Raw genomic sequence first — 23,174 nt, forward strand, 5'->3', positions numbered from 1 at the left:
TATCATGGTTGTCGGGCAGAACCCTCGTATCGCCATATTCTAACTTTTTGTTACCGCAGCGTCACACCAAAGCTAGCCTTGGACGCAGACCATTTCCTGGGTTTATGATCCGGTCGAGAGCAGATGGTAACTTACGTCATGCTGTAGTCACTGGTATGTACAGTAGTCGTCAGGAAGGACACCATGCACAAACCGGATAACCAGAAGTACCCCGGGGACCAAAGCAAAGAGGAAAGCCTGGTGACGAGAGATTACACCAAAGCATCAAAAGTGGCAGATCTGAAAGCTCCAAATGTGGCACGTTTTGACCTTCTAGTTTTGCTACTTTTACTGTTTAAAAAAAAAAAAATCATCTTGAAAAGTAACAGTTTTGGATATACAAGACAGAGACGACATACACATAAATGATTGACAATGAAACAACAAAGAGTAACAATGTACGACGGCCACATTTTGAAAATGTTTGAACGTCTGTGGAAATTATAGCCAGTTTCACAGAGTGGTTAAAAAGATCACACGACAGACGGACATAATAATGATGAAAATACCACATCGCTGTTCATTGCCTCCCAACTGTTTTCATACAGATGAATAGGAAACAATTATGCAAGAAATAATTGTTATTTCCTCATATAACTGCAATCAAGGCTCGTGTAATAATTGTGACAGGCCCGGAGCTGAGGAAGACATGATTTTGTCTCACTGAGCGTGAGACGCACGCACGCACGCGCACACACATGCTCTTGTTTAACCCATTCTGACCGGGAACCCATTTTGGTGTTTAGCATCATGTTATGCTTTAGCTATTGAAAAATAGCAGATCTACAAGCTCATAGCGCGCCACTCGGTGGCGCGCTATGAGCTTGTATGTCTGCTATTTTTGAAAAATCGAAGAACGACTGACATTTTTTAGAATCTGATCTCAGGTCAGAATGGGTTAATCAGACCAGTGTGTGTCCGGTGGAAACCTCGTATGAATCTGATCTCAGGTCAGAATGGGTTAATGGATCCTGTTGTGAAGTTTGTGGAGTTGGTCACCGATTGCAGCAGCCTCTTGGAGACACATGCCAAAAGCTATAGCTTTGCCTCAGCGTTTTCTGAGGCAATAAAAAAATAAAGTGTCAGCCTCGATCTCTCTATCCTCACTGCAAACATGTGAGTTTGTCGAGTTGTACTTTTCTCTCCGTGTCAAGGAGGGCGGGTCTGTTTTGGAGGAGTATACGTAGCTTTTGAGGGATTCTTAAACCCACACTGTGGAGAGCTTCCATGTCTTACTTTCCCGAAGATACGAGTACTCCTTTCAATCTCTCATAAGAACTAATTCCTCCTGGTGGAGCTTTTCAATGCTCTCTATTGTATAGAGGAAAGCACTAAAGCTTTAGAAAAAAGGAAAATACCTGCATGAAAGTAGAAATAAACTCTGCTTGTTTGTTCTCTTGCGGAAGAGAGATACCTTTTTTATTTGTATGTTTTTTTTTTTACTGTTTTGTCCCACAGTGCCAGTTCAGTTTGTTGTTCGTGCCAAGGTTGATTGTAAACTCATTCTATTTGCACATGAAATGCTTGTCCTTTTATTCCTATCCCCCCTTCTTTTTTTATATATATTTTTTATGAAATCAATGGTCTGGCGCACGCCTGTGCCAGCAGCATTATTAGCATTATCATGAAAAGGCAGAGAATTCTCCTGCAGCATCCTTCATGAGAATAACTAGCAAAAAATATGTAAATGGTGTTTTTATCAGGAGGCTCTGTGCGCGGGGCCGGGCATGGCTAACATATTGTGATGTTTTATCGTAGCCGTTCCGTTTAATGTCAAGTTGTTTATCCCAGAGCGGCCAGCCTCCTAGACGGTGACACGACTTGTTGTTGAGGAGAAAAGAGAGGAGGGTCACATTGAGAGCAGCTTGGAAGCAGTCTAGTCTTAAACCCACTTGTAGCCCAGGGTGACACCATTTTAGGCATGTCATTATTACAGGTGAAAGTAACAGTAAACAAGGACATAATAGTCATCATGCATCAGGTGAAACAGGCACTGTCTCCGTTGTCCCTCTTGTCTTTGTTTTCCCCCATATTATTACTATGCAGGGCTCTGGAGATAGTTATAGTCGTGAATGATCAGCTTCAGTCAGTTTTGTAGTTCGTACCTGGAGTTGTGCATTATCTCCGCTGTGCACAGCAGCAGCACAGGGGAACTGTCTTTATATCCATGGTGTTGTTGTTCAGTCTTTTTTCATGTGCGCGACACAATAAGTACAATGTGTTCGTTTTGGTTCGTAGCCTACTGCAGGCGCCGCCATGCTGTTTCACGTATAATCACGTTGGACAAAACGAAACCAGCCGGGAGGGAGGCCGGACCAACGCATTTTTAAACTGTCCACTCGTCGCGACGGACCCGACAGTATAAAAGATGTTGTGTGATTCTGTGCGTGTGTGTGTGTGTGTGTGTGTGTGTGTGTGTGTGTGTGTGTGTGTGTGTGTGTGTGTGTGTGTGTGCATGGATGCTGCATGCCGTTGCTTGCTGTCCCTGTCCCAAGTGTCCCATTGGCCAGAGGTGCGTGTGTGTGTGTGGGCATGGATGCCGTTGGCATGCTGTTGCTTGCTGTGCCATTGGCCAGAGGAGGCAGACGAGGTAGCCAATCAGGCTAGGCCGTCAGTACGACTAGGGCTAGACTATGACTAGGTCATCTAGTTAGTTTTCATGAGCTTTCATTAGTCAGGTTTCACCCGACAAAAAAAGTCAGTCCAAGATCCCAGGAAATTACATCTGGCCACAACAGATCACAGGATCTACTGAATGTGAAGGCGGAGGTGACCTTTATCCATACCCCCCCTTCACATTCAGTGTGACTCCCGTGATCTTTTGTGGCCAGATGTAATATCATGGGGTCTAGTAGGAATATAGTAAGTAATAATAAAGACATCGCCGTAAAAGTTTATATACAAGTTTATATATAAAATACATATTTAGCCACTTGTTCGAAAGTCCCCGCCCCCCCATGTAAAAAAAATCGCTAAAATCTCTAAAAGGAAAGAAATCAGCAAAAGAAAAAGAAAAGACAAAAGTTCTCTTTTAAACACAGTACTTGAGTAGGATTGCACGTGGTTCCTTTCCAACCAGTGGGCGTATGAACGTATAGCGGGTTGAAATTGATTTTCCGTCCTCTGGATCCAATGCCCCATTTTTCACATTAACGACTCGACAGCCCCCCCTCGGTTCAATGTAATGAGGGGGAATCAATTGATTGACACGGTGCTGTCAGGCTCATCCTCTCTGTGTGTGTGTGTGTGTGTGTGTGTGTGTGTGTGTGTGTGTGTGTGTGTGTGTGTGTGTGTGTCTTCGTCTTCAAGACGTATGTCGTATGAAAACCTTGTATGTCGTGTGTGTCGGGTGGAAAAATGGTGTGTGTCCATAAACTTTGCCTGTGTTCCCAATGGATCCAATGTAGTTATTTTGTCACAAGCTCTCGTTAACCTGTCTCATGGGTTCGATATTCATAAAACCCGCACTGACGCATGTAACCACTTTCACTTTCACACAATAAAACAAGCGAACACAAGGTCACATCGTGCCGCATCGCGGCACACAAGCTTAACCCATTCTGACCTGAGATCAGATTCATACGAGGTTTCCACTGGGACACACACACTGGTCTGATGAACCCATTCTGACCTGAGATCAGATTCTTAAAAATGTCAGTCGTTCTTCGATTTTTCAAAAATAGCAGACCTACAAGCTCGTAGCGCGCCACTCGGTGGCGCGCTATGAGCTTGTAGGTCTGCTATTTTTCAATAGCTAAAGCATAACATGATGCTAACACCAAAACGGGTTCCCGTTCAGAATGGGTTAATAGGCTTCTATTAAGTGTTATGAGCTATTTTCACTTCTTTTTTCGTAAAACACTCGCAGAGAAGCCTGGCCTTCAAAACCGCTCTCACAACCAACCCAGCTCTTCAGTGTGGCTTTCCCCAGGCTCCACACACTCCCTTGTTCCTTATTAAACTAATACAGATTTCCTAATAAAGTTTAGTTTATTTTGTTGCTATATACCCTCCACCCATGTAACGCGTATCTGGGTACTTAGAAAAGTGCTATACATGTATATGAATTTGAGATTTAACGATTAAATGTGTCAGTGATTTCTTTGCATATTCAATTTATTTGTCATTATCTGCCCTGTGCAATTTGTGATTACGAAACCTAACGTTCCAATGTTCAATGCAAAATAATAAACCCCACAATTAAATCAACTAAAATTAAATGTGGAATCGAGACGGCCCTTTCACCAACTTGCAAAAAAAAGATACAATATAGAATTGCTCTTTATTTCACGTTTCGGTCGTTAGACCTTCACCACCATGACATGACACATGGCACATGAGACATACTGTATGACGTATGACATAACATGACAGTCAGTCATAGATCTTTGTCCTATAGACATCTGTCACCAGCCTTTTGAGGTGTGCATCATCGGCCATGTCTGTGTGTTCACAGACGCCTGTAGTCGGGCGGCTGACTTTGTCAGCTATGCGTGACTTTGGGATCCATCATGTGACTTTGTGGCTCGATCGTGCTTCTTTTGTCGCGTGTGTGTGTGTGTGTGTGTGTGTGTGTGTGTGTGTGTGTGTGTGTGAGACGCCGGTCAGCGGTCAGGAGAAAATGTCAGGCGTCTTATCTGTGGTTCCGTCTCGCTGCATGTGGGGCTTATCCCATTCTGACCGGGAACCCATTTTGGTGCTAGCATCATGTTATGCTTTAGCTATTGAAAAATAGCAGATCTACAAGCTCATAGCGCGCCACCGAGTGGCGCGCTACGAGCTTGTAGGTCTGCTATTTTTGAAAAATCGAAGAACGACTGACATTTTTTAGAATCTGATCTCAGGTCAGAATGTGTTAATCAGACCAGTGTGTGTCCAGTGGAAACCTCGTATGAATCTGATCTCAGGTCAGAATGGGTTATCTGCTGCTCACCTGCACGTCAACGAGGGATCGATGAGAACCCTCCACTTGTGCCTTCAATGGAACTAATGGCCGATCCATCCCAGCACTTACACCCCTCCCCCCCCCCCTTGTGTTTACGAGTAGAAGTCCTGTATTCAAAATGTACTTTGAGTAAACCTTGCAGATGTAGTGGGGTAAAAGTATTGGAAATTGGACATACTCTGGTAAAGTAAAAAAAAAATACTTCAAAACTGTACTTAAGTACAGTACTTGGAGTAAATGTACTTTGTTGCTAAGTACCACCAGCACTTATTGTACTGTACACCCATCCAGAATATTACTTTATTTATCTGGGTAATGGTTCCCAAACTGGGAGTCGGGATCTATACAGTAACTGTCAAATATTACCTAAGCAAGCATGCTGAAAATAGCCGATCGTTGCAGCGTAGCTTGTAGATCTAAAAGGTTTTCAATGTAATGGGTCCCGGGACCCAGGTGTGGTCTTTTAGAGGGTTCCCAGGGACATTTTATGATACACACTTCACTTCTATACACTTCAACGACGTTAGAGTACAGTACTGAGTACAGTATTGCATCCCAGGACCCCCTGGAGGGTGACATGATTGCGTCCTTTCTCAATTTAGTGAGTCGCAGGATGCAGGATGCAGGCTTTTTGCATCACTGCAGATCTGCTATTCTCATTCATTTTTAAACAAGATTCTCTTCCAGAAAAAGGGATGCCAGGTTGAGTGTTGAGTTACAGGGCGCAGGCTGAGAGACAGTTGAGCGTTTACTTTGACTGCTCTTGACTTGAGAAAAGCGATCAGAAATAGACTTGTTTATAAGAGATAACACCTGTTATGTAGGGATGCATGGGAAATTAAATAACATTATATCCAAGAACAGCAGTTTTAACAGCTGTGCTGTTTATATGTCACACTTGTGTACTATAGTTATTTAACAAACAGATGCTACAGTAATTAATGGAAAATTCTGTTATTCAAGGAATATAGTTTTTAATAGTGCACGAAACGGTTTGACATTTTACAGTTTCTCGCCTAGTTTCTATTTTGTGTTCTCATTTCAAATTCACCGGCATGTGGCATTTACATTTTGTTGGATAAGAGCAAAAAAACATGCCGCATAAAACTTGAATTTTTACTCTGTTGGAACTCCTACTCATTCGGCTTGTGCAGGGAGAAAAAGATGCCAGAACAATCCATATATCTGGGGACAAGTCATTAGTCTGTGCTATGAGCTCTAAAAACTGGAGCATTTTTTTAATGTAGAATCCAGTTAGTTATGTTTGTACTGTGAGCTGCTTTGGCAGCCAAACCGCGATGGAGCACTTCTGTCACTAAATACTAATTAATGCAACGGCCCAGACCGTCTCCAACACACACTCCCTTTAACCCATTCTGACCGGGAACCCATTTTGGTGTTATGCATCATGTTATGCTTTAGCTATTGAAAAATAGCAGATCTACAAGCTCATAGCGCGCCACCGAGTGGCGCGCTACGAGCTTGTAGGTCTGCTATTTTTTGAAAAATCGAAGAACGACTGACATTTTTAGAATCTGATCTCAGGTCAGAATGGGTTAATCAGACCAGTGTGTGTCCAGTGGAAACCTTGTATGAATCTGATCTCAGGTCAGAATGGGTTAAGGACCCCATCGGTCAGTCTGAATATGCATTATGCAGGCCCCACTGCTATTTCCAAATGGTATTACAAATGGTTTTGTAATAATAATCTAAGTAACTTAATTAAGTTTTCAAATGAATGCAGTGGAGTTAAAGTATTGAGTATTCGATGGTTATAATATTCAAATATGTCTCCCGTGTGTGTTTTTTGGTTTCTTCCTGAAAGCCTTTGAGTCAAATTAAAGCCCAATCGAATTCACAACCCTATATAACCCCTCCACATTATGATAAACAGCTGTGGGCGAGGCTTAAGTTGTGGTGGTGCTAAGGTGAAAACCAGGTTTGCTTAATGAACTGGTGGGTGTATAAAAACATAATTTTAACACTTTCTGTACACTTTTTGGAGAAAAAAACCCTCCTAGTGCAATCATAGTACCTGATGATAATGCTTTAAGTAAATGTACTTAGTTAGGAAGTTAAAACATACTTACTTACTTACTTACGCCTATAGCCCAACTTTGGGCATAGGATGTCTGGAGAGCTCTTGTTCGTACAAGAGCTCTCCAGACATCACGGTCCTGGGCCATCTTCTCCAGCTGTCCCCATGTGTGGCCAGATCTCTTCACATCTGCATCCAGGTCACGGCGCCAGCTGTTCCGTGGTCTGCCTCTCTTCCTTCTCCCTTGTGGGTTCCAGAACAGGGCATATCGTGTGATGCTAGAGGCAGGCTTGCGAAGAGTGTGGCCGATCCATCGCCATCGCCTTTGGATGATTTCTTCCTCCACCGGGTGTTGATTTGTTCGCTGCCACAGTTCCCGGTTTCTGATTTTATTTGGCCAGCGTATTCGGAGGATTCTTCTGAGGCAGGTGTTTATGAATGTCTGGATTCTTGTCATGGTGTTTGAAGTTGTTCTCCAGGTTTCTGCTCCGTATAGCAGGACCGGCTTCATGTTTGTGGGAAGATCTGAGGCTCCCCAGACATTCTTCAGCTGATGAAAAGCTGCTCTTGCCTTGCCAATCCTGACTTTTACGTCGGCATCTGTTCCGCCCTGTTTGTCGACAAATGAACTGTTTGAGCTTAATGAACTGGTGGGTGTATAAAAACATAATTTTAACACTTTCTGTACACTTTTTGGAGAAAAAAAAACCCTCCTAGTGCAATCATAGTACCTGATGATAGTGCTTTAAGTAAATGCACTTAGTTAGGAAGTGTTAAAACATAGCCCAAAACTAAACAGAAACTTTTACTTGGCAGTAGTGCGCTATATCAAACACGGGTAAACACTGCTAATTAATCCAACTGCCTGCCTGCAGTTCTGAGACATTCCCTTTAGGTTGCAGTTGCAGTGGAGCCACGCCGGCACAAGTTAATCCATGTTGGGCGGGAAACCCTTTTGGTGTTATAGCATTATGTTATGCTTTAGCTATTGAAAAATAGCAGATCTACAAGCTCATAGCGCGCCACCGAGTGGCGCGCTACGAGCTTGTAGGTCTGCTATTTTTGAAAAAGGACTGACGACTGACCTAGAAACATAGCTTTTTCAGAAAACTGTCAGGATGTAGAAGACATTTTTAGAATCTGATCTCGGGTCAAAATGGCTTAAAATGTCACGGACTCTCCAGGGCAGGAAATTCTATTCTGATGAAATTAATCTTTCAATATTATTCTAAACACACACACTGACACACACACACACACACACACACACACACACACACACACACACACACACACACACACACGTGCACACGTCTTTCACCACCTCCTCGATTTATCTCCCTTATCTGTCGGCCTTATAGTCTGATCTGCCTCTGATTGATTTTCTTTTTTTTTTGTCTTTTTTTTCTTCCAAGAGTTTTGGAGGGCAGCTGTCACAAATTGGCAATCGACCTTCCGTGTCTCCGAAGGTGCTTCGACACTGTACAATTTGGAACAATCTCTTAACCCATTTATAGACCCTGAGGCCGACTCTACAAAAGGCCTTCTAAATTCTAACAGTTTTCTGAAAAACGTATGTCAAAACCTTTTGATGTCAATGACCCCCACAATTACTGTACAGTATACCGGTATATGCATTTGGCCACGGACCTCCATCTCAAAATATGTTGTTCCAGGAGCAAAAATGTTCACGTTTTTCAAAAATAGCAGATCTACAAGCGATTGAGAGCTTTGTAATCGTATCAAATGGGGGTCCATGTGGCCTAATGAAGATCAAAGCGGGGGGTCCTCTTTGAAATGAGCATAATGTGAGACGCGCTGGGACTCGTAGATGCGGCCATAACGCTCCTGACCTTGTCACACTCCAGCTGAGCCATCGATCAATACAGCAACCTGCCGATTGGGAAGACAAGAAAATGTTCCCAGCAGAGGAAAGAGCTTGAATAATGTGACACCGTTTTAACAAGTAACCTTCCTTTTAACAACTGACACCGTGGGTTTAGGGTCTGAACACAGCATTCTCACTGCTTCTCCAACTTATTTCTATTTGGAGATTTTGGCCGTGGGAGCGCCATCCGAAAATGTCGTGCCAGAGACCCTCTTAACCCTAGAACGCTAAACTTTACTTTTGTCAAACCATCACTAAACCTGGGTACATTTTACAGCAATACATGGCAACTTGAGGTATAGGCCTACTCTTCTTCAATATTTCATCATGACTTTTCACGCAAAAAAAAGGTCCGGAGGGACCAAAACATTGCTTCATTAAATAAGAAAATACTCGTGTACCGAGCAAATACACAGTGTGCGGGTGTACCTTATTGCTTCCATTGATGCCCACTGGCCTACACACCTGTGCATACACCTGATTTATAGGTGTGTGAAAGTTTTCTCCTACACACACAAAAAAAATAAAAAATCATCATGGGTGAAAACACGGGGGAAAACACTGGAAAGGAGAAGGGAACCCGCACACTCCAAAAGGTTTATTTATTTGTATTATTTTATCTGGTTCAAACTCTTGATGAACCTTTTTTACTATAGTTTCTAAATTAACTCATTCTGACCTGAGATCAGATTCATACGAGGTTTCCACTGGACACACACTGGTCTGATTAACCCATTCTGACCTGAGATCAGATTCTGAAAATGTCAGTCGTTCTTCGATTTTTCAAAAAATAGCAGACCTACAAGCTCGTGAGCTTGTAGATCTGCTATTTTTCAATAGCTAAAGCATAACGTGATGCTGACGCCAAAATGGGTTCCCGTTCAGAATGGGTTAAAACACTAAAAACAAAGAAAAACAAAAAAAGCTGGGTTGTTCTCCTTTTGTCCACTCATTCCTGCAGGGAATAATAATAATACTAGCCCGGGCGGCTGGCTGGCGTAGCTGTCTGGGCACCTTGGCTGGTAATCCAGTCTGGCAGCAGGAGCAGCAGGGGTGGCCCTGCAGTCGCTGTACCGCATGGTTCTGATGAAAAGAGAGCTGAGCCAGAAGGCAAAGCTCTCCGTCTATACCGAGCAATCTTGGTTCTTACTCTCTCACCTGTGGTCATGAAGTGTGGGTCAGCATGTGTGGGTCAGCATGACCCAAAGAATAAGGTCGCAATTATGTACAAGAGGTCCTTGCAGAAGGGGGAGAGGACACCGGAGCAGCACGGACATGTTAAGCCTTTTTATTAGGTGCTAGTGTACAAAAAACGACTAACGTTTCCACCTTCATCAGAGTCATAAAGGTGGCAGCATTTGGGGAAGTCTTTAAATGCAGGGTAGGTGAGGGCTGGGCTATCAATGAGCCAATGACAAATGGCCATTATTGCATGTATAATAACCACATACTGCCTGCAGCAGTCTATGCAGTTATGAGTATGGCTATGGAAAAACAATGAACATACACCAAAAAAGGTAACCTGACGCTGCCAGATCCAAAAAGCTTGCTACACAAATTTGTTTCACAGCTTATTTGGATCTGGGATCGCGGAAGCAAATTCGTTGACGGGGCTGTTCCTTTTTTTCAAGATACATGGTAGATGATTGGATGGGAGCGTCTGTCTATCACCGTGTGGGCGTGCAAACACAACCAATCATATCGACGTGTCTATATACCGTCACATCCGCATCCCGCCTTTAGCTCACGCTGATTGGTTCGGTACGAAGCAGATCTGACTCAGGGCTCAACTCCGTCAGAGATCCCAGATGAGTGTTGTGTTGGGGAATATGTTTCCGCAATACCGCCCTCATCTGGCAGCGTCAGGTTACAAAAAAGGGGCCTTGGGGCCAAAAGAAAGGAAATACAAGGGCACATTGAAAACATTACAATAATAATACACTAGACGGTGTACCCTAGACGGCCACACTTTGAGAACCACCAAAAGCTGCCCTCAGACTTATGTAAGATATCTCAAAGTTAAAAGTTACGTCAGGACAATCTTTCATGAAACTTCCCAAAATGCATGCCGAATTAAGGACGAGACAAAAGACTGCAGTATTCCTTCAGATGTGTGTGTAGGACGTGGAAGGTTATTGTATATGGAAATTCCGAACACTCTGGTTCTGTCTGAAAATGAGAGCTTTTTGAAGGTTGCCTCCGAAAGTTGGTTGCTGACAGTTTGGATCATGTCCATGTGCTGTGAGGGACTATATTGATTGAAAACTTTATTTCAGACACAATGGGTCCATATACAAACATGACAGTAAATACAAAACAACAACACAAAGATAGCCTATTATGTATCAGGCTATTGTCACTCCAGGCAGTATATGTCCGTCCGATGTTATAATATAATTGTCTTAGGGAAAGACACACAAACAGAGCCTTGTTTACCAGGTAAATAAAGCTATTCTATTCACACTTCTGCATGACGCATTGTAATGAGAAGTCTCTTTAACATAAAAGCTTTGATCATTTGAAAGAAAGAAGGAAAAAAAAACACCCCAAAACCAAACCAAGCCCATTGTCTTAACCGTTCCATTTGGTTCCAACACAACACTGGGTCAAAACCAAACCAAGCCCATTGTCTTAACCGTTCCATTTGGTTCCAACACAACACTGGGTCGGGACCCATTTGTGGCTCTCGGACCCATGTTTAAACTGTCACGAGTAAATAACCTTTAATTTTCCTTTACTCTTTACCTCTTTAAGCTATGAGCTTGTAGATCTGCTATTTTTCAATAGCTAAAGCATAACATGATGCTAACACCAAAATAGGTTCCCGTTCAGAATTGGTTAAAACATTAAAAAAATAGCCCACTGCAACTGGCACGGGAATTAGTCACTCGCTACTAAGGTGCGGCCTAATTGATTCCCTGGCTACTGAGCAAGCTGTGAAGTCACACCTCGCACAGTTCCTGCAGTGTTCAAACACTCATTTACACCTATATTATTATAAACCACACAAAGGGGGCAGGGCGCTAAATGTGAGTTGCACGTTGAAGTCAGTGTTTTTCGCCAAGTTTTCCGAGAGAAATAAGCCACCGGGTCTATGAAAACGAGCCCAAGAGAAGTGACTCTATAAACACTTTAACCCATTCTGACCGGGCACCCATTTTGGTGTTAGCATCATGTTATGCTTTACCTATTGAAAAACAGCAGATCTACAAGCTCGTAGCGCGCCACCGAGTGGCGCGCTACGAGCTTGTAGGTCTGCTATTTTTGAAAAATTCGAAGAACGACTGACATTTTTAGAATCTGATCTCAGGTCAGAATGGGTTCATCAGACCAGTGTGTGTCCAGTGGAAACCTCGTATGAATCTGATCTCAGGTCAGAATGGGTTAAAAAACAAAAACCTTTTCATATCGAGGTCCATTATTTATTCTGCATTTGAGCCACCGGCCACCATTTGATGAGACTCACAGACGAAAATCTAAATAATATTCTGTTAGTATTGAATGCGACTTTGTCCAATTTTGTCCAATTCCATGCTGTATTGATCTTGGTACCATTAGGAGAGACAGCAGGCAAACCTTTATCAAAATAACACTTCTTCTATACATGCTCTAATTGTGTAGACGTCTTTTATTCATTCACTTGGCCGCACACATTCAAAATGTGTCGTTCTAGATTGTGTTCCAGGCGTGTGAATCGCGCGCACGCGTGCATGGGGCTTTTTGATTTGGTGTAGCGCCCAGGGCCTTGGGAGGGCTTGATCTGTCACTGAAAGGGACACTTCACCCTTTTTGCAAAAAAATATATGTTAATGACGTTTAGAAGCTTTAGAACACTTTCCTGGGGGTCTTTATGTGTGTAATATGTGGTTTTAGATATTTTAGATTGTAGCAGTGAGCCTGTTGTCTCTGATGTCATGGACACTGGCCTCACTACCTTCCTGGACTACAATTCCCACAATTCTTTGGTGCACTGCTCCTCCTTGTGGATAGGGGGGAGAGCTGTCTTACTGAGACAACATGTAGTCCAGGAAGGTAGTGAGCCCGGTGTCCATGACATCAGAGACACCGGGCTCACTGCTGTAATCTAAAATATCTAAAACCACATAATTATTACATACATAAAGACCCCCAGGAAAGTGTTCTAAAGCTACTAAACGTCATTAACATATATGTTTTTGCAAAAAAGTATCCCTTTAAGAAAACGTTATATACCATAGCTCTGACTGGGACAGACTGGGTTGATTGACACGTCTATTATGCTATAGCTCTGACTGGGACAGACTGGGAGGATTGACAGGTCTTGATTGGATCAGACGAGTGATGCGGCCTGTGTCCAACTAGGCCTTTAACAGCCTCTCTGAACACCAGACCGCCGACCGTCACTCCAGATGGCTAATCGAAGGCTACACCAGACATTTTATTACGCAGGGATTTCAAAAATTGCCTTAATATACGAGACCATTTGGTTTTTATGGAAGGTGCTCGTGAACATTGTGTTCTATTGCTAGTTTGACCACTTCAAATTCTCTCTCATCGTAAAATAACTTTAAATATCTATTATAATCACTGAAGGGCTTGACTTACTATTGTTATTATGTGTCTCGTAGTGCGTTTACCGGAAATAGCTGATCTACTTCTCTGAACTGGGCTGACTAAAATAATGTGGGCTATGGTGGGGGTCCGTGGCTAAACTACATATGATTTGGGGGTTATGTGAGAATTATGTTTGAGAACACTCCACTTTAACCGCCTCAAAGGAAGTCGACGGAGGGACACCGTCGACTTCCGTGTCGCCTCACAGCTAGAAGGTGTCCTGGGTTGGATTTCCGTTGGGGACGCTGTGGGCGTGTTCTCTCCTCCACATCATCATACTGTAGGTGGGGTAGGCGAAAGGGCCTTTCTGTGTGGAGTTTGCATGTTCTGCGTGTGTCCCCTAGAGCAGTGGTTCCCAATTGTCAAGGACCTCAAATTGACACTAATTATTTTGCAAACCCATTTTTTTCACCCAGTGTCAATTATCTAATGTAATCCTGGGCGCTACACTTCTTCTGCCAACCTGGGGGGCAGCGGACTGACCTCATGCCCTCCTATGCACGAGGAGTCCAAGCTGCATCTTTTCACCTGACAGTGGGGAGTTTCCCCGGCCGGACGTAGCGCGTGGAAGGAACACGTTATTCCAACCAGTTCCTTTCCCCTCCATCAGGCGCCCCGGCTGGCCAGGGAGAGGTAGTTTTAGAGACCAGGATTACTGCATGTTTTTATGAGGGTACCTACCCTAGGGGACATGGGGAGAACATGCAAACTCCACACAGAAGGCCCTTTTGCCAACCCCGCCTCAGGTATGGGCACTGATGACGCGGAGGAGAGAACTCTATTGGCGCCCCCAGCGCCAATAGAGTCCCCAGGACCTTCTAGCCCCCAGGACCTTCTAGCTGTGAGGCGATAGCACTATACCGACTGTACCACCGTGCCCCCATTAAAGAAGAGTTTTACGGCTCTGGCAGTGACTTTCACCGATTTTCATTTCAAGGACCCCCACTTTGACCTGAATTATAGGCTACAGACCCCCCATTTAATGGCATTTATATCTCTGGCACCTCAATTTATATTGTAAAATCAAAGTTAATTTAACTCTGAGAGTGTACAAATGGTCCATTTAGTTCCATTTGTACACTCTGAGTTACAGACCCATAAGAGTCCATTTGGTTCCCAACTATATCATTTAGCTGGGGGACCCCCTGGAACTCCCTCAGGGTCCCCAAAGAAGACCATTTTTGCAACCCTAAAATTGTGTCGTAAAAATGATAGAAAAGTCAAAGGAAGTGAGTCTACCGCATTTCGTGCACTGACCTCGATTGCGATGTCAATCATGTTAAATAACTGACACGTCCACACAGTGCGGAAGGTTCCATCTACACTTTGTGATTAATCTTCCATTTGAAAACAGCGCTCCGCTTCTTCCTAATTAAAAGAACAGATGGCGTTAATCCAGACGAACGTGGGCTCAGACTTTTCGGGGGTTGTGAATGTGTCTTCGTCAAGGTCAACCCGCATTTAGCACGCCGATTAGCAGCAGCTTGTGCTCATGAATTATCAGCACGTAATTAACCCATTCTGAACGGGAACCCATTTTGGTGTTTAGCATCATGTTATGCTTCAGCTATTGAAAAATAGCAGATCTACAAGCTCATAGCGCGCCACCGAGTGGCGCGCTACGAGCTTGTAGGTCTGCTATTTTTTGAAAAATCGAAGAACGACTGACATTTTTTAGAATCTGATCTCAGGTCAGAATGGGTCAATCAGACCAGTGTGTGTCCAGTGGAAACCTCGTATGAATCTGATCTCAGGTCAGAATGGGTTAAACATCAGACCGTACAGTTTGGTACAATGATGAGGTCAGCCATGCCCATGACTTGCGCTGCGTTGCCTGCTGAAGGAGACCATACCGAGCATGCATTTAGCATTTAGCACTGATCAAGGGAACGGGAATGAAGGAATGTGTCCTTTGATAGAATCAGCCCGGTTCATTCAGACATGTATAGTGCTGCCCCTGTGAATAATGCAACAAGGCTTTATAAATGTAATAATTAAACACTTAATAGGGATTTAAAGGGATACTATATGTAACTTTTTTTCACTGATAACAATGTCATTTTGTCCAATCTATAGTGTTGCAGTTTCAGATCCATAAAACATATTATATATATATATACACATCAATCGCAGACAACAGGTGGCTATTCAAATTCGTATGTACTTCAACAGCAGACAATGTTTTAAAAATTACTATTCATCCGCATTTAACAATGCCAACTAATTTGTCAAGGTTTTGAATAAAATTTTATATTTTATCATTACATTGAAAGCTTAATTATTGTACCAATTATTTGGGGGGGCCGACTTGCAATACCGTCACGGCCAACAGGTTGGGAATCATTGGTGTTGAGGGAAAACCTTCGGCCCAAGACAAGTGTAGAGCCTTGAGGCACCCCAGTGTAGAGCCCTGACGTCATTTGAGGTTCGGGGGGGCGGGTACCGTCCTAAAGTCGGCTCTTCGGTGCTACTGAAAATTTCTGACGAGCCGAAATCATTTCGGCACTACAGCGCCGAAACAGGAGTATGAATCGGCCCTAACGCAGAACACTGCCGGCCAACACAATGCTCTCAGTTCATCACAATGTCTGTGTTTTTATTGCGCAATCATTTCATGCCCATGTTGTGCATTAATCATTATGTATCTAGTGTAACGGACAGGAGTCTAGACTGTACATGGGGCCAGACGGGGCTGCTTGTTTATTTATGTGCGTGTGCGTGTGCGTGTGCGTGTGTGCGTGTGCGTGTGCGTGATCTTTTGAAAGATCTCAAAAGTTTAAGAACAATCGATTTAGAAGGCGTTTGTTGAATCGGTGGAGCTAAATACGATTGACTGTGTTTGCTCAGTGCTAACAATTGAAGCAGCTAGCAATCACGGTGAAAAATGTTCTGGAGCATTCCTTTTGAACTGACCGAAGGATGGCAGGGAGCTCAGTTTTAAAAGAGTTTTGGAGTTCATTGTAATGTAGTTCATGTAAGGCCCCATACTGCCTGGCAACCGCCACTAGTGTGTGTGTGTGTGTGTGTGTGTGTGTGTGTGTGTGGGGGGGGGGGGGGGCGTTAGACCATGCAGTGGTGGAAGAATAATCACATCATATATTTACATAACTCATTAACTGACAGTCTGCCCACCACACCGCCGGTGATTTTTTGCATTTTTACTAATCTTTCAAGACCCGCAGAACATTCCATTACCAAACACCAAACGTCGCAATGCACCGGAACGCAACTCTGTTCACACACACTTTTCCTAGACTCTTTGTCATTGGTCCACTTGGTTAGTCATTTGCAGGAGGGACATTTTGGACCCTGGTTCTAGGAACATCTTTGAAGGCAGGCCGCGGCCCCTAGAGGTGTCACAGCGACTACATTTATTTGGGGAAGCGTTTAATCCGCTGGCTGGCTGTCTAGGGGAAAAAAAAGTAATTAACGGTTTCCAAAAACTCCAGGTCAGAATTGCTTATAGCTACTTTAACCCATTTTGGGCGTGAACCCCTTTTGGTGTTTTAAGCATTAGGCCTATGTTATACTTTAGCTATTGGAAAAATAGCAGATCTACAAGCTCATAGCTCAAAGCTCATAGCATGAACTTGTAGGTCTGCTATTTTTGAAAAATCGTGAAAATGTCCCTCAAATCTTTGAATATTCTTTCAGAGTTTCAGTTTTTAACTCAAATCTTTGCTTCTGGAGAGGTCCCCTGAAACAACATATTTTCAGATGGGGGTCGGCGGCATATTACATATAATTGTTGGGGTCCTTGACATGAAATATTGAGCACCACTGATGCAGAAACATGAGGTTTTTCAGGGAAAAAAGGCATTTTTTTAAACGGCGACGTCAGGCCTAAATAGGTTAATACTTACCTTGTGGATGGAATACTGTAACTGTTTTGGAAATGTGTTCTTGGTTCATTTTCACGGGTGATTTAAGTGAATGCAGGCTCAGTGAACCTCTCCTTAGGACAGATGGTTGGTGCCACTAAGGAGAGGCTCCGGTTTGAACATTTCAGTCTCGTCTCAGGGCTCGGAGAGAGAACAGGGAGAGGCCAGAATGGAGCTATAGGAGCTTTGCCCTATAAATCCATGTCTGCTAGAGTCTGTTTTTGAACATTATCTTCGATGTTGTTGTTCAAAATCACTAGTCTTACAAGAACAAAACCACATCAGCATGATTGCAACCGTTTGGTCTGTCCATTCTGTCCACGTTAGCCCTTTATTGTCACAACAACAAACTCTCCCACAGTCGACTCGCTTCCCAGTTCCCACCACTGCTGCTTAATGCTACCTACCACGGTCTGGTAGCGTTAAGTGATCCGCTTTTGCTGATTAAGACGCTCGCCTTGAAGATTCTTCGCTGCTGGTAATAGGAGACTGTGTGTGTGTGTGTGTGTGTGTGTGTGTGTGTGTGTGTGTGTGTGTGTGTGTGTGTGTGTGTGTGTGTGTGTGTGTGTGTGTGTGCGTGTGTGTGCGTGTGTGTGTGTGTGTGTGCATGCGCGGCTGTGTGGCTGTGTGTGTACGCGTGAATGAATTATGTGATATAAAGTAAGCTGCCAGCCTCTCCTGTTTACTGATGAGGCGGAACATGATCCCCCATCACTGCTGCTGAAGAGCCCCCCCCCACCCCCCCCACGCACACACACACACACACACACACACGCACGCACATACACACAAACTCACCCATACACCATGCCATAACATTCCGAATACTTGCGTAAGCCCTCGACCCTTGCAGTGTTTGAGTGTCCATCATGTGAGGGAGTCTCTCTTCCAGAGCAGCAGTGCCTTGTAATGAGTGCACAGGTCTCTCAAGGACACACGCCGTCCATCTGTCTGTGAACAGCACGCCTGGGATTGGTCTCGCGTGGCCAGACTGTTGCCTCTCGCAATTTTCAAATGCTGCCACCATACATACATACAGACTGCAGAACGGAAGCTCCGACCATGAGTAAGCCCTGAGTAAGCCTCCGCCCTACTTCCGTTTCATCTTTACAGTCGCACAAATGTATGCTAATATAAATCGGGATCATCTAAGCATATATGCAGTAGCTTGATGTTTATAGCAGAAATGGATTAAAACAATAAATAAATGTAAAGATATTTGGAAATGGCAGCTTCCGTTCTCGGGTGTAGTTCCAGACTCCATGTAGCATTGGGTGATTGTGGAATATGTTGCCTTGCCTAATGAGCAGAGAGTGCATTTTAGCTCTATTAGCAGTGGTTCAGGGGGGTTCAGGGACCCTCAGGGTTCCTTGAGCGGGTTCCAAATGGACCCTTAAAGGTTTCTATAACTCTGAGAGTGTACTAATGGAACCAATTTGATTCGTACACTTGTTCAAACCTGAAGATACAGTATATATTTGTTCACTTTGGTTGCGCAGGTCAGCGCTTGTAAAAAATAAGTCCCTTTCGCTTGCGTTGCTGTAGACAGTAACCAAATGGATCCGCTCGTTCACCCAAGACGGCTCGGTTCAATATAGTTAACATAATTCCTGCTACTCCATCATTTATGAGCAGCAAAACTATAGTTCCTTTGTACTGTATATTGTTATTTCCACCGGTGGTCAGTTCAGTTGGAACTGGACGATTCGTGGAGTCAGGGGAAGGGGGGGATGGGGGACGGGACGCGAAGATCGCTTCAGGACAGTTTGAATGGTCCAGCCAGGGCGAAGATACCAGTCGGCTGTCCGCGCCGTGCCCGTCCGCGCCGTTCGTGCAACTTCTCGTCATCGTATTGACTTTATGTAATCGCACTGCTCTAATTATCCAGGTGAACGCAGCTTCAAAGTTGTGGGGTTCCACCTTATTAAAAAAGTTTGAGAACCTGCACTGCTTTATAGTTAACTTTTTATAACTCCACAAAGAGCCGGCTGAATACGGTAGCAGCTGGACATAATTATAAGCATTAATTAGTGGAGGAGCTGCAGCAGGTTCCATAGACCATGTTGTTTTGGTTATTTTAATAGCCTTGTATAATTTGTTTGACTGCATTTTTTTGTAAATTTTTTTTTATAGATTTTAATTTCTCTGTAATAATTGTCTCTGCAACAACAACACCAACTCTCAGTGAGACTGAACCAGCCTCGGGCTGTTTGGTATAGTGCTTGTTTGTCACGTATATTTATTGCCTGATCAATCGAATATTTTTTTTAGATAAACAGCAATTAATTGCATCTATCGGTTTACAAATGGCAGATCTACGAGCGGATCGATAAGGTCCTGTAAAATGCACGATCTACAAGCTCAGAGCACGTTGCACTGTGAGCTATGCTGCACTGAGTTTAACCCATTCTGACCTGAGATCAGATTCATACGAGGTTTCCACTGGACACACACTGGTCTGATGAACCCATTCTGACCTGAGATCAGATTCTAAAAATGTCAGTCGTTCTTCGATTTTTCAAAAATAGCAGACCTACAAGCTCGTAGCGCGCCACTCGGTGGCGCGCTATGAGCTTGTAGGTCTGCTATTTTTAAATAGCTAAAGCATAACATGATGCCAACACCAAAACGGGTTCCCGTACAGAATGGGTTAACCTATTGAGACCTGAGACCCATTCTAAAGGTGTCTTCTGAACAGTTTTCTGGAAAATAAACGTATGTTGCTATGTCAGTGGTTCTCAAACGTTTTCATGTCGAGGACCCCCAAAATAGCATGTGTTTGACCGCCGACACCCATCTCAAAATTCCACTAGGGACCCTCCGGGAGCAATTAATTTTATCGCCAACCAATGTGCTAAAATCTAAAATGACACGGATGTTTTCCCAGTTTTAAAGGATTAATCACAATGATTTGTGCAAAAAATTAACAACACATCAGTGGTGTAAAAAGTATTCTACTATACTCATGCATGAAGGAAGCATGAGTTCAAGTCCGTTGCTCTCCCCAGGTTGGTGGAGGGTGTGTAGAGCCCAGGATCACTTACACATTACATATTACACATTAGATAATTGACACAGGGGTGAAAAATGGGTTACAAAATTGTGGGATAAAAAAAAAAAAGTATTCTACTTGTGTAAAAGCATCAATGCTGCTACGTATATACTGTAGAAATACTAAATGTCCGGAATTAAAAATGTACAGTACTCATTAATGCAGAATGCCCCGTTTTAAGTTTTCAAAGGTATAACATATCATTTGAAAATAGCACATCTACAAGCTCACAATGCGTCACATATCGTGACGCATTGTGAACTTGTAGATCGACTATTTTAAAAATGGCCCGACATTATGTGTACATTTTGCAATAATAATCCAAATCTACAAAGTAAGTATAAGTAACTAAAGTTTTCAAATAAATGTAGTGGAGTAAAAGTACAAGCATCGGAAATGGGAATAAAAGTAAAAGTACCTCAACGTGTTACTCAAGTACAGTAGTTCAGTATATGTACTTAGTTACTTTATACACCACTGCAACAACGCATCCATTTCAATGTGACGCGTCACTCAAACCGCCTATAGCAGTAAGCAGAGTAATCTAGTAAGAGAGTAATGACACTCCCGTTGACTCTCATTGTAACAATGGAATGTGGAAGTGCTCATTCTATCTCAATGGGATAGTTCCAGCCATAGGAGTGATGTTTGGAACTATCGCCCATAGGCACCCGCTTTGCGGCGAGATCAAAGCGTGTCACCACTCTCTTACTACATTACTCTGGCAGTAAGCTAGCCGGAGAGCGTAACAGGTGACGACATCCTGTCTGTTCCCATCCTGCATGTTGCTCATCATAGGCTCCTCCTCCCCCACGGCGCTGAGTGACGGCTCCCCCCGGTGGCAGGGAGGACCCCCGCGGGCACTGGTTCTTAAACACAGAGCTGGAAGACCTAACCCCCCCCCGCACGCGCGCAGCATCCTATAGCGCCCGGGGCCGTGCCAGCTGCTAGACTGATCCTCCCCTCCACAGGGGCCCGGCTCCTAGCGCTGCTGATTAGGCACGCACGTGCACGTACTACATGTGTGTATGTGTTTGTTTGTTTGTGAGCGCGTGTGTCTGTGAGAGAGATAGACGGCCTGATGTGGTGGCTTGTGTGTGTGTCCTTTTGTTAGCACACGACTGTGTGTTTTTGCTGTGTGTATGCTTGTTCAAGAGCAACACTGTGTGCGTGTGTGTGTGTGTGTGTGTGTGTGCGTGCGTGCATGCGACGACATTGGAAACGTGGAACTCTCGCTGATCACAGACAAGGTCAGAGAGACAGAGAGAGAGGGCAGATGGTTTTGGAAAATGGAGGGTACCACTCGTATCGAATGCTATCAATGCATTGAAAGAGACAAAATCATTGAAAGGGACAAACAGGAACAATCACATGCATTGGATGGTCTCAGCAGCCGTCTACTGACCTACGTACCAACATCTCAGTAGGTGTGCGTTGTCCGAACTACTATAACCCTGCATTGATAGCATTCGAAGCCGGGGTGAGGCTACAGCGTTTTACAGACCTTATAGGGACGATTCTACAAATGCCTTCTAAAATCAGTAGTTCTCACGCTTTCAATAGTTTAAATAAATATATTTATATCAAAACTAGCAGAAGCTCGCATCGCGGCACAATGCTTGTAGTTCTGCTAATTTTGAATATTTGCTCCCAGAGTAAATTAATGCCCACCACCCCCCCCCACCCCCCATTCATCGTTGGCATCCAGGGAGTGTGTGTGTGCAAATGTTGGCATTGAGCGGGTTAACGGTGCCAGTGATTAGTTGGTAACAGACGGACGGACACACACGGACAGAGAGCGAAACATACTCTCTCCCCATGCCTTCGGCCTGGCCTGGTGGAGACAGTAATTATCACTTCATTATATTCTGTGTCAAGAGTGTCGAGAGGCTCTGAGGATGGATGTTTCAGCACAGAATACTGTAGTTCTTTCTGACAATGTGATTGTCAGATTGTATAAATAGTTATATGTTTTGACAGCAGTCATTGCCATAGTGTTTTTACAGTAACAACCCTTCTATCCTGCATCTCTATCCATCTCAGAAGAGCAGAGTTACTGTACTGTACTGTACTGTACTGTACTGCACTGTACTGTACTGTACACCCCAAATCATATACAGTTAATGTGTGTGTGTGTGTGTGTGTGTGTGTGTGTGTGTGTTAGGCTGTGCAACATTCCCTGATGAAGGCTTAACCGCCGAAACGTTGGATGTTGTCTTACCTGCTGTCCGAATACATTTTGGTACTCTGGCTATTGGTGTGTGCGGCCACCTTCTTGTTCATTCAAGATCTCCTCCTAGGCTGTGCAACATTGACACTTGGTTGTGAAAACCAACCAAGGGCTATTTTCGTGCTCGGACAGACCCATACAGGGACAGATCAAGGGACCCAGGGACACACACAGCTGTCTATAAGAGTGGTTGCACCACTCAAAAAGTTATAAAGAGGTTTCTGTCCGACAACAACGTAAACGCACAAGATAACGACATTCTGGAGTTATCTTGTGTGCGCATAGACGCACCCCACCCGCAAATATAACACGCCGCGCTGTTATCGAGGCAATTCTGCCGATACTGGAGGAAAATCTAATTGCTAGTTGCATAGCGGTGTTTACCAGCCATTGTTGGCTCGCCGCTCGAAAGGTTAACCCATTCTGAACGGGAACCCATTTTGGTGTTCAGCATCATGTTATGCTTTAGCTATTGAAAAATAGCAGATCTACAAGCTCATAGCGCGCC

This window comes from Protomyctophum bolini, assembly GCF_963924005.1.
Source record: "Protomyctophum bolini genome assembly, chromosome: 20".
Taxonomy (NCBI): Eukaryota; Metazoa; Chordata; class Actinopteri; order Myctophiformes; family Myctophidae; genus Protomyctophum; species Protomyctophum bolini.